At 43.7% G+C, this 10,154-nt stretch overlaps 1 protein-coding gene and 2 long non-coding RNA genes across 14 annotated transcripts in view; all 3 read left to right on the top strand.

Moving 5' to 3' along the window:
- LOC4576145 (lachesin) overlaps positions 1 to 10,154 on the top strand; it is a 233,599-nt gene that overhangs the window by 116,318 nt on the left and 107,127 nt on the right. The gene's annotated exons all lie outside the window — the stretch shown is intronic.
- Positions 1,525 to 3,210, top strand: LOC133391080 (uncharacterized). Its single transcript, XR_009764574.1, has 2 exons — positions 1,525 to 2,757; positions 2,816 to 3,210. It is a non-coding gene; the product is annotated as an uncharacterized LOC133391080 (long non-coding RNA).
- LOC133391074 (uncharacterized) overlaps positions 8,962 to 10,154 on the top strand; it is a 2,312-nt gene continuing 1,119 nt past the window's right edge. Inside the window, exons 1-3 of one of the 2 annotated variants that reach the window (XR_009764568.1) lie at positions 8,962 to 9,394; positions 9,468 to 9,558; positions 9,647 to 10,154. The exon at positions 9,647 to 10,154 is cut by the window's right edge and continues 20 nt beyond it. This is a non-coding gene — a long non-coding RNA (uncharacterized LOC133391074). The remainder of the gene's footprint in view (positions 9,395 to 9,467; positions 9,559 to 9,646) is intronic. The other variant, XR_009764569.1, reaches the window with a different exon arrangement.

Below are 10,154 nucleotides of genomic sequence, written 5' to 3' on the forward strand. Positions count from 1 at the left end.
TTTGCGCGCGTGTAACTGTGCTTTAGTCGCCTCACAATCGACCAACTTCACTGTGTCCGCGAAATTTTATTGTTGTTCATTTTCTTGGTAGCTGTTTATTATGTAATTTTCATTTTCTGTATAAGTTTCTGTTCTTTTTACAATGTATTTTTTTGTTATGTGATTCGTTTCGTTTTGTTCAATCGATTGGATTGATTTTTTATTCTTTGGAGTCTGTGTTACTTTTTCTATACTTATTCTTTGGTTGTTTTGTTCTTCTTCGTTTTCTGGTTCTGGTTGGTTGTTAGTTGTTGTGTTGGTATGTTCCCTATTATTTCTAGCTATTGTATTCGCGAAGGTTTCTTTTAGGTACGTCCTAGGAATTTCATTTCATTTCATTTCATTTATTTCAAACAATATCCGCCATCAAGGCTAAATATAATAGACTTAAAACTAATTTAATACTAACAAATAAACAAAACAATTCATGAAAAACTAAGCCTAACTAACCTAGTCTTGACCTAGCAAAAAAGAAAAGAAAAAAAAAACAAGAGTAGAGCGTAGAGACTATCATAAACTTAACAAAAACAAAAAAAAGAGAGTAATAGAAAACTAAGGAGAATAATTAAAGGGAATGAGAAGAAAAAATACGGTTACGGAAAGAGTTAAGAGAGGAGTCGAAATCAAAGAGATAGTAAAAGTGGTTAAACAACCTGAAACAGGACAGAAGAGGGTCATTGAAAGTATAAAGAGTATGACGTGTTTCAATTGACAGAGGATCACGTGGACGAAGAGAACGAGAGGGAACATACCGCGAGATGGACGAGAGTAAATCAGGAGCATCAGTAGCAGAAAGTAATAAGCCACCAATAAAACAAGCCTGAAACACTTGGCGGCGGAAGCTTAAGGAGTGAAGATTGAATAACTGCAATCGCGTTTCATAGGGAGGTAGTGAGGCAGCACCGAACAAACGACGAAAGGCAATCCTGGTAAAGAGGCGCTGAATGCTTTCAATTCAACAACCATCAATAGTGGGAGGATTCCAGATGATACTTGCATATTCAAGAATAGGCCTTACCAAAGCACAATAAAGGATTCTTAGGATGCTTTGATCTCTAAAAATAGAGGTAAAACGTAAGATAAACCCAAGGGTTCGATTTGCTTTTAGTAGCACCTCATCAAGCTGCAGTTTAAAGTTAAGACGACAGTCAAGTATAATACCAAGGTCACGGATGGACATAACACGAGAGAGGGAAGTGCTAGAGAGAGTATAGTTAAATAAAATAGGAGAAAGAGAGTGAGAGAAAGAAATAACAGAACATTTTTCGGGACACAGGCGAAGTAAATTGGATGAACACCAATGAGCAAATGCATTGAGGTAATGCTGAAGTCTCATACAATCAGAAGAAGAAGACACAGGTAAAAAGATTTTGATATCATCCGCATAAAGGAGATGACCATCAGGAGGTAAAACATTACAGACAGATTACATTACAAACAAACATTACATTACATTGATGAACAAAGAAAACAGAAGTGGACTTAGCACACAACCCTGAGGGACACCCGACGTACAAAAACACTCCTCAGATAAGTACGACCCGGTTTTAACCCTGCAAGATCGATTACTTAAATATGAGGACAGCCAGCTAATAATGTCATCACCAAAACCAAGTTTAGACAATTTAGCTAATAATAAAGAGTGAGGCAAACTATCAAAAGCAGCATGAAAGTCGGTGTATATTGCATCAAGTTGGGTACCGGCCTCAAAAGATCTAAAAATATTGGAAATAAAAGACATGAGATTAGTTGAAGTAGACCTACCAGGCATAAACCCATGCTGTTTAGGGCTAATAGCTGAACTACAACTATGAAGTATGGTTGGAAGGATACATAGCTCAAAAGTTTTGGCTGTGGCGCAAGTTTGGGTTATCCCACGATAATTAGAAACAATGCTACGGCATCCCTTTTTGTGTACCGGAAAAAGCCAACAGGATTTCCAAAGAGCAGGAAAAACCCCAAGAGAAAGTGAAAGGTTGAAAATTTTAGCAAGGTGTGGAGCAAGCACGTCCTTACAGTTTATTAAAACAGAGGCAGGAATGCCATCTGGACCAGGAGTAAAAGAACGTTTCAACCCAAATAACACCTGTACAACTGTTTCAGAGCTAACCGAAATATCGGAGAGATTAATTAAGTTCTCTGGCGTGTAGAGTAGTCCACCCTCAATAAGGTTAGGGTCACTAACCGGTGGCTCAAACATTTGGGAAAAATGTGCAGAGAATAGCTCACAGATCTCAACAGGCGTAGAGGCAGTTCGAGAATCAAGTACCATTTCATTAGGTAACGTATTGCACCCTCTTCGAATCCTAACAAAATGCCAGAAGGATGCTGGATCAGAACGGAAACGCGATTGCAGTCTACTCGAATAGGCCTCAAAACAAGCCCTGTTGTATAGTCGATGCGCAGAGGCAGCGTACTTAAATAAACGAAAGTTGAAAGCAGATCGGTTCAGACGATACCTCCTAAGATATTTCATTCTATCCTTTTTCAGGTTGCGAAGAGTACGATTGGACCAGGGAGGATTAGGAGGGGAACGAAAAATAGGTGTACATGAAAGGAGTGCAGAGGTTAACAAAGCATTAAACGATTGGACAGCCTCGTCGACCGATGTACATTGATAAAAAAAAGACCAGTCGGAACGAGATAGAATTGAATTAAGTTTACGATAGTCTGTGAGCCGAAAATTATAACGAACTCTCAATGAATTAGGAGCAGAAGGTAATACATTCATAACCCTACTAGCCCAAAATAAAGAAGACTGTAACGCAATTTCTAGAGCAGGATGATGGGCATCCTGGGGCAGGAGCAGTGACGAAGCAGGATACACAGAACAACAAGCAGCTGCAGCAGAGTTGGAGAGCACCAGGTCCAAATAATGATTTAAATGGTTATGCACCCCGTTCAGCTGATAGAGTTCATGCAGGTTTAACATATCCAAAAAGCAGGAACTGGATGTATTCGAAGAAATATGTGGCACATAATGTCTTATAGCTGAAGATGAATCTGGCCTTACTGCGGTAGAAAGCGACCACTCTAACGCAGGTTGATTGAAGTCACCCAGAAGGATAAGATGATCATTCGGTTTCATTTGCATGTATGCATCACTGATGAAAGCAGAAAGGGATTCCAAATAGTTGCGGTCGCTGCTCAAATACGGTGGCACATAAACAATCCCCACATAAAGACGAAACTTAGAAAAAGAAACACGTATACATAAAGCTTCAAGCGTGGGTTGATTAATGTTAAGTGCCACAGAAGGATATCGAACGGAACATGCAAGTAGCACACCACCCCCACGCGAACGTTCGTTGTTTAACCTGCTTCGATCACAGCGGTATATGTTGTAGGCATCACTATCAAGGACCATGTTGGATGGAATCGATTCATTTAACCAGGTTTCAGTAAGGGCAAGCATTTCAAACCCTGATTCATTCGCAGAAAGGCGCAATTCATTGTATTTGGTGCGAAGGCCTCGAACATTTTGGTAATATATCACAAATGGGTCTATTAATTGTGAGCTATCCGTTTGGCAAACGGGCTGATCTGTGGTAACCCCGGTACCAAAATCCATGCGACTTTTCGCTAACGGATTGATTAAATGGCGCCCGATTAGACGATCCGATAGAAGCACTTTTCAGGCTTAACGGATTGAGCGAGATACACCGTCGCGGCGACACGATACATGTTGCATACATGTGTACTACATTTTAAGAGCCCCCCTCGCTTTCTTTCGGATTGCAATGAGTTCAGACACACTTAAAACTTCGTTTAACATATTTCATATTCGTTTTTTATTTTTCACTTTCTTTTCTGAAGTACATTCTTTCATGCACACATCCTCCCCCAGGTATTTTTCGAAGAAACTAAAAAAAAAAACTAACGCACACAACTAGATCCGCGAGAGAGTGCGAATCGACAAAGAAAAAAAAACATACACACACACACACACACACACACACACACACACACACACACACACACACACACCTCCTCCTCCCCTTGGTGTTTTTCGCAAAGTGATCCCGTAGAACGTGAACGCAAAAACACACACACAAAGCACGCAGGCAAGCACACACACACCTCACTCCTCCCCCCCCACGTGTTTTCGCAAGGTGATTCCGTAGGAGATCGCCAAACAGCAAAAGCACACATACACACACATACACAGCCACGCACGCATGCAAGCACACATACACACACATACACAGCCATGCACGCATGCAAGCACACATACACACACATACACAGCCACGCACGCATGCAAGCACACATACACACACATACACAGCCATGCACGCATGCAAGCACACATACACACACATACACAGCCACGCACGCATGCAAGCACACATACACACACATACACAGCCATGCACGCATGCAAGCACACATACACACACATACACAGCCACGCACGCATGCAAGCACACATACACACACACATACACACATACCTACCCCTCCCCCTCTCTTGGTGTTTTTCGCAAGGTGATCCCGTAGGATCTCGTTAACGCGAAGCGGCAAAAACACACACAGCCACCCACGCAGGCATGCACACACATACACACACATAGACGCGCGCGCGCACGCACGCACGAACGCACGAGGGAGCGTAAAGGTTCTATACGTTGCCGGTCTCCCCCTCCCGTGTTCTCGTTCTCCGAGAAGGCTGATGTGTGCACGTTTGTGCGTGTACCTTTGCCGTCCTGTAAGCTGGAGGATTAGTTCAGCGCTGTTGAAGAAATGAAAGTTAAGAATAAGATTACTCACTCTTTTTTCGTATGCTTTGTGTGTTTTCATAACTTACCTTATTGCAAACAAAATCCGGAATGAATCTCCTCGTTTCGAATATTCCGCATTCGATCACATCCTCGGCGATGCTCGACACCATCAGTGGATGAAAGCAGGAAAAGAAACAAATAAAAGCATCAGTCACCATCAACATCACTTTACTCTCACACTTTTACATCGGTCAATGAGTCTTACCTTTTCAATTTCACCAAAACAAACAGCGATGGAACCAAATCCAGAACACCAAAATCACACACGATTTCTGGAGCAAACCGACACATCCTCCCCCTCCAATTGTTTGCCACAGACTGACGTGTGTGTGAGCAGCAATGTTCTTGATGCGGTGAGCAACGGTAAAGCACACACAAGAAGAAGCGAGACGGCTATACGAGTAGCGACTTACGCCGCCGCACACACAGCGCGCGTCATAATTTTATGCGCGAAAATCTTGAAATTTAAGTTATTCATGACAAATTGTATCGACATTTTCATACTCTGGCGAACTTTTACGAAAGATATGTAAAAACTTAATGTAGTGCATTTAAATTTAGAGCAATATCATTAGCAGAACATAACATTTTGATATTTGTTTGTAAATTCAGATCCTAAGAGCTACTACTTTTTTGAACAATAAGTGTAGAAACACAAATTTTGTCTGAGTCCAGAACAGCAACAGGGAAGATGTCGTACCCTGAGTGTGGAGATGTGTGTGTGTATGTGGTGAACGTTGCCGCGACAAGCGTGCTTTAGGATACATCGCGTGAAGGAGGGGGTAAAATCGTTTGGCTCATTGAAAATACAGGCAAAGTTGGCGCGAAGAAAACGCAACACTGCGGATTGTATGGAAAATGTTGCGCGTTCAATCCGATTGCCATGCGATTGTCCTGGGGGCGGTTCGTGTTGCTGAGATTGGATTGTGATTGAAGCCCCACCCCCGGTGATAACTGAGGCGGTGTGGGAGGAAACTCCAGTTGAATAGCCTCTAGGATCTCGGTCATCTGGGATGGTGATAGAATCACGCGCTGTGGGGGTGGCGATCGATGTTCCAAAAAATGGTCCGGATGAGCGGTAGTTTTTGGCACAGCTGAAGAGCAATTTTCACTATTTGTACGATGCGAAATAAGCTCAGAAGGGTCAAATCGAGCCCTTTCATGTACACGTTGCTTTGGTAGGCCACGAGCAACAAACTCCCGAACAGTAAGTGAAACTGGCCAAATAATAGACTGCAGCGCAAGTTCCTTAAGAGATTTAGGAACACTCACTTTGAACGATATGAAGGACATCGAGTCCAGGTTCACACCCTTTTTCGTGAGACGGTAAACATTAATATCGTCCGTTGGTAGCACAGCTTTAAGCCACACACGCATATCATCAGCCGAGACATGCGATTTGATGTTCGTGAAGTATAACCATACTTTCTCGGCTATGCCCGTGTTGGTGGTGTTTTGGTTCAAAACAGGATCAGAAGATGCTTGTGTATTTGTTCGATAGTTTCCAGCACTAACATCACTAGTCGGCTTAGTACGATGATTGCAGGCACTGCGTCTCTGCGTAATTTTCGCGCTTCTCTGAGTGTGATTCTGTTTATAGTTTGTATTCTTTTTATTTCATACTCATCTTTAAATATCAGGCATTCTTTGTCTAGGGTAGAGTGGTTGCCTCCACATTTTGCACATTTCGGGGGACTGTTACATGTCTCGTGAAAATTTTCGTTGCATTTGGCACATTTTTTCCCTAAAACATTTCGCTTTAATGTGACCGAGTCGCATGCATTTCATGCATCTCATTGGTAGAGGGATGTATAATTCCACTTTTTCCTTAAAATATCCTATGTGTATATCCTTGGGCGGTTTAGTTTTGTCGAATGTTATGATGGCTGTTCTTGTATTAACAAGTTCACCATTAAAGTTTTTCCTTTTGAAAATATATACGTCTAACACATGATCGTTGATTAGTCCCTCTTTCAATTCATGTTCCGTAATAAATTTTAAGGCATCACATCTCACTATACCCTTGCAAGAACTAAGGGTTTTGTGTTCTTCTACTTTTACTTGTATTTCCGTTTTTCCCCAACTAAGCTTTATTTTTTTTTAAATTTTTCTGCATCTTTTCTGTTTTTCACCTTGATGAGAATCTTCCCATCTCTAAGTAATGTAGTTTGCAATGGCGCATTTCCAATGGCGTTTTCTGTTGCTGTTATTGTTTAACACAGGAAAACATCGAATGTCAGCGCAAGTGTCAAGCAGTGACATTTGACCCACCCCGCTGCGCAAAGCGACGGAAGAAATCATGGCGTTCGGAGAATTTTATCATGCCTTCTTTTTCTCTCCAACGGCAAATTTGTCGAGCAGCTCGTCGAGCTGCCCGTCCCTGGCTCCGCCTCATACCCCTCGCCTGAGCGCGCTGTCGAAGGTTTGGATGTGTTGGTGCGTCAGACGGCCAATCGCTGTCACCCGTCGTCCGTGCTTTTTCCCTGCATAGCGCTATCTCTTTCTCGCGTGTGGTCAATGCTCATGAGTTGCTGTGGCGCTTAAAAAAACGTTTATACACATTGCGGCGATGAAGTTGCATTTTTTTCAAATCAAACCAAAAAAGCACAATGAGTTTAATCGATGCAATGTAAAAATGACTACGGAATCGCTAGCACACGATGGAGGGTTTGCTGTGCAACGCGCTGAACCCAAATTCGCTCTAACACGTTTCTAACACTAAGCTTTTGCTTTCGTCTGTTGTGGATTACATAGATATGATAAGCATCCTGCGCATGATTGTGAGTGTGCGTGTGTATGCAAAACTGTCGCCAAATGTAATTTCTTCCGGAATGTTATGATCCATCGGTCAAAGAAAGGAAGGTGTTCATGAAAGGCGGAAAGACGAGTTGAGGCCCCTGAGGAGGGGGTACTGACACTCAGCTGTTGGAAGATTGAACGGTACACTTAAATTGCCGGCGGATGGGGGGGGGGTGGCCATGGGACCCCTACGATCATCGGTCACAGGCCCTAAAATTGTGGTGGGGTGCAAATGGTTTTCCAGCCACGGAGCCCTAACGACCATCTTTCCGGGGGGCCCTTATCGCTAATACTCTGTCCAATTGTAGACATACGGCATACTACAGACTAGAGATCATCGGCGACCGCCTAGTCCGCCTACCGTTAGATCCACCGCTGGTTCATGACGGTGTTTTTTTTTTATGGTGGAGGTGCATCCTTCCCCCTGCCTGCAGCGTATGCACCGGGCAGGAGACAGTGTGGCATCATGCAAGTTGCACGCTGGATAGGAGTGGGCCCGCGACACCGCCATCATTCCGCACATCTGTATGCCCGTCGTGGGTTCTAACCGCGTATGAACCGTTCGTCGTAGCAAGAACTGACTATCCGGCTACGTGGTACTCAAGTCCTGAAAAGGCCGGCATGACCGCGTAGGCCATTACGCCGATAATAATAATAATAATAATAAGAAGAAGAACTTAGCATAGCAGTCCACACCCGAGTAAGAGTTTGTCTTGACTTTGTTGCTGCCGGGCTACCGCTGTGACGCGACAAATGCACGACTATTATCGTTGCGACTTGCGCTTCTGCCCGTGCCTTCCGCCGCCCGCTGATTGGCTGTTGTGGTGTATGCGTTGATACTCATATGGGCATTGCGGTTGTGTATTGTTATTGGTGGGTGTTAGCATTTATTAATTTGTGTGTGACCTTGAGACGCTGTGGGAGAAGCTGGATTGGGATTTGAAGTGTTATCGGTGTATTGACGGTTTATTTTATTTCGTGCCGCTGCTGATGAGACCATTCGATGCCCCTGCCAGTTGAGGGTGAAGAAGCCTATTTAAAACAAGCGTAGGAGAACGTCTAACACTAATCTAATATTTTTTTAATTTGAACATGTTTGATGCTTCAACGACCTTCTAAGCATCATGAAGCACAGTGTATAGTGACTAAAAAATATATTTTTTTAATGTGCCGAAATCTTTCTCGAGTTTTAGTGTCTCGACACACACGCACACACGCACACAGCGCGGGGAAAGTGACCGTTCACTCTATCATGTCGCGATTTCCAACCCCGCCCGGCGCCAGGGATGAGGATGCGCTATATGATAGCTGATGATTGCGGAAGGGGAGGGGGGGGGGTTGGTGGAGGGTGCGTGCTTGCGTTCACGCTTTCCCCAACCAGCAAAACCGAAGCTATTGGAAAACTTTCCTGTGTGCCAAAGCGAGAGAGCATGTCTTCTTTCTCTAGATTTTGGACGGCACAACGCCGATCGTGTGGCCTATGAACGAAAAACGGGAGAAGGGGAAACCGATATCCTTCGAGTGACACACACGCATGCATCTGCATGCGTATTCCGCTGAACCGAGACTACACATCTCTCTCGATCTCCCATGATTTTTCTGCTATCGCGCTCATCCGGGTGTTAGGCATCCTCAGTCTGTCCAGAACTTTCACTGTGGAAGGATGTGTTGGAGTGATGTGTGATTTCTTGTGCCCCGTACTTTGCTCGTTTACGTTTTGTGCCGTGTTCCTTCTTCTTCAATTATGGAATGATTTATCCTTGTAAATTTCTAAGGTAAGTTTCTTATTCTTATATTCTCGTGTGTGCTTCAATGGATACATGCAACTAACGCTTGTCGTCTAAAAAGTTACAGTGCACGCGCATGTTAATCGACGGTTGCCAACATCCCGCAAAACGATCGACAGAAGGAAAACGGTGTCCGGTTTTAAAATATAAAGGTAAGCGTTTCTATAATCCTATGTGCAAAATATTGTTTAGTTTGTTATAAAAAACATGGATTAATTATTGGTTGATTTTCATCAACAGATTTCATTACAGCTCTTTCGTAGAAGAGCGCACTTCAAGGACGCCTAGGATACGGCTAAACATGCGCAGCACCAGTCCGTGACGTCATTTCCAGACAGGCGCCGGCTGAACACGCGCAGCACCAGCCCAACCAGCAAAACCGAAGCTATTGGAAAACTTTCCTGTGTGCCAAAGCGAGAGAGCATGTCTTCTTTCTCTAGATTTTGGACGGCACAACGCCGATCGTGTGGCCTATGAACGAAAAACGGGAGAAGGGGAAACCGATATCCTTCGAGTGACACACACGCATGCATCTGCATGCGTATTCCGCTGAACCGAGACTACACATCTCTCTCGATCTCCCATGATTTTTCTGCTATCGCGCTCATCCGGGTGTTAGGCATCCTCAGTCTGTCCAGAACTTTCACTGTGGAAGGATGTGTTGGAGTGATGTGTGATTTCTTGTGCCCCGTACTTTGCTCGTTTACGTTTTGTGCCGTGTTCCTTCTTCTTCAATTATGGAATGAAT

The sequence above is a fragment of the Anopheles gambiae genome, chromosome X (assembly GCF_943734735.2).
Source record: "Anopheles gambiae chromosome X, idAnoGambNW_F1_1, whole genome shotgun sequence".
In the NCBI taxonomy this organism is placed as follows: Eukaryota; Metazoa; Arthropoda; class Insecta; order Diptera; family Culicidae; genus Anopheles; species Anopheles gambiae.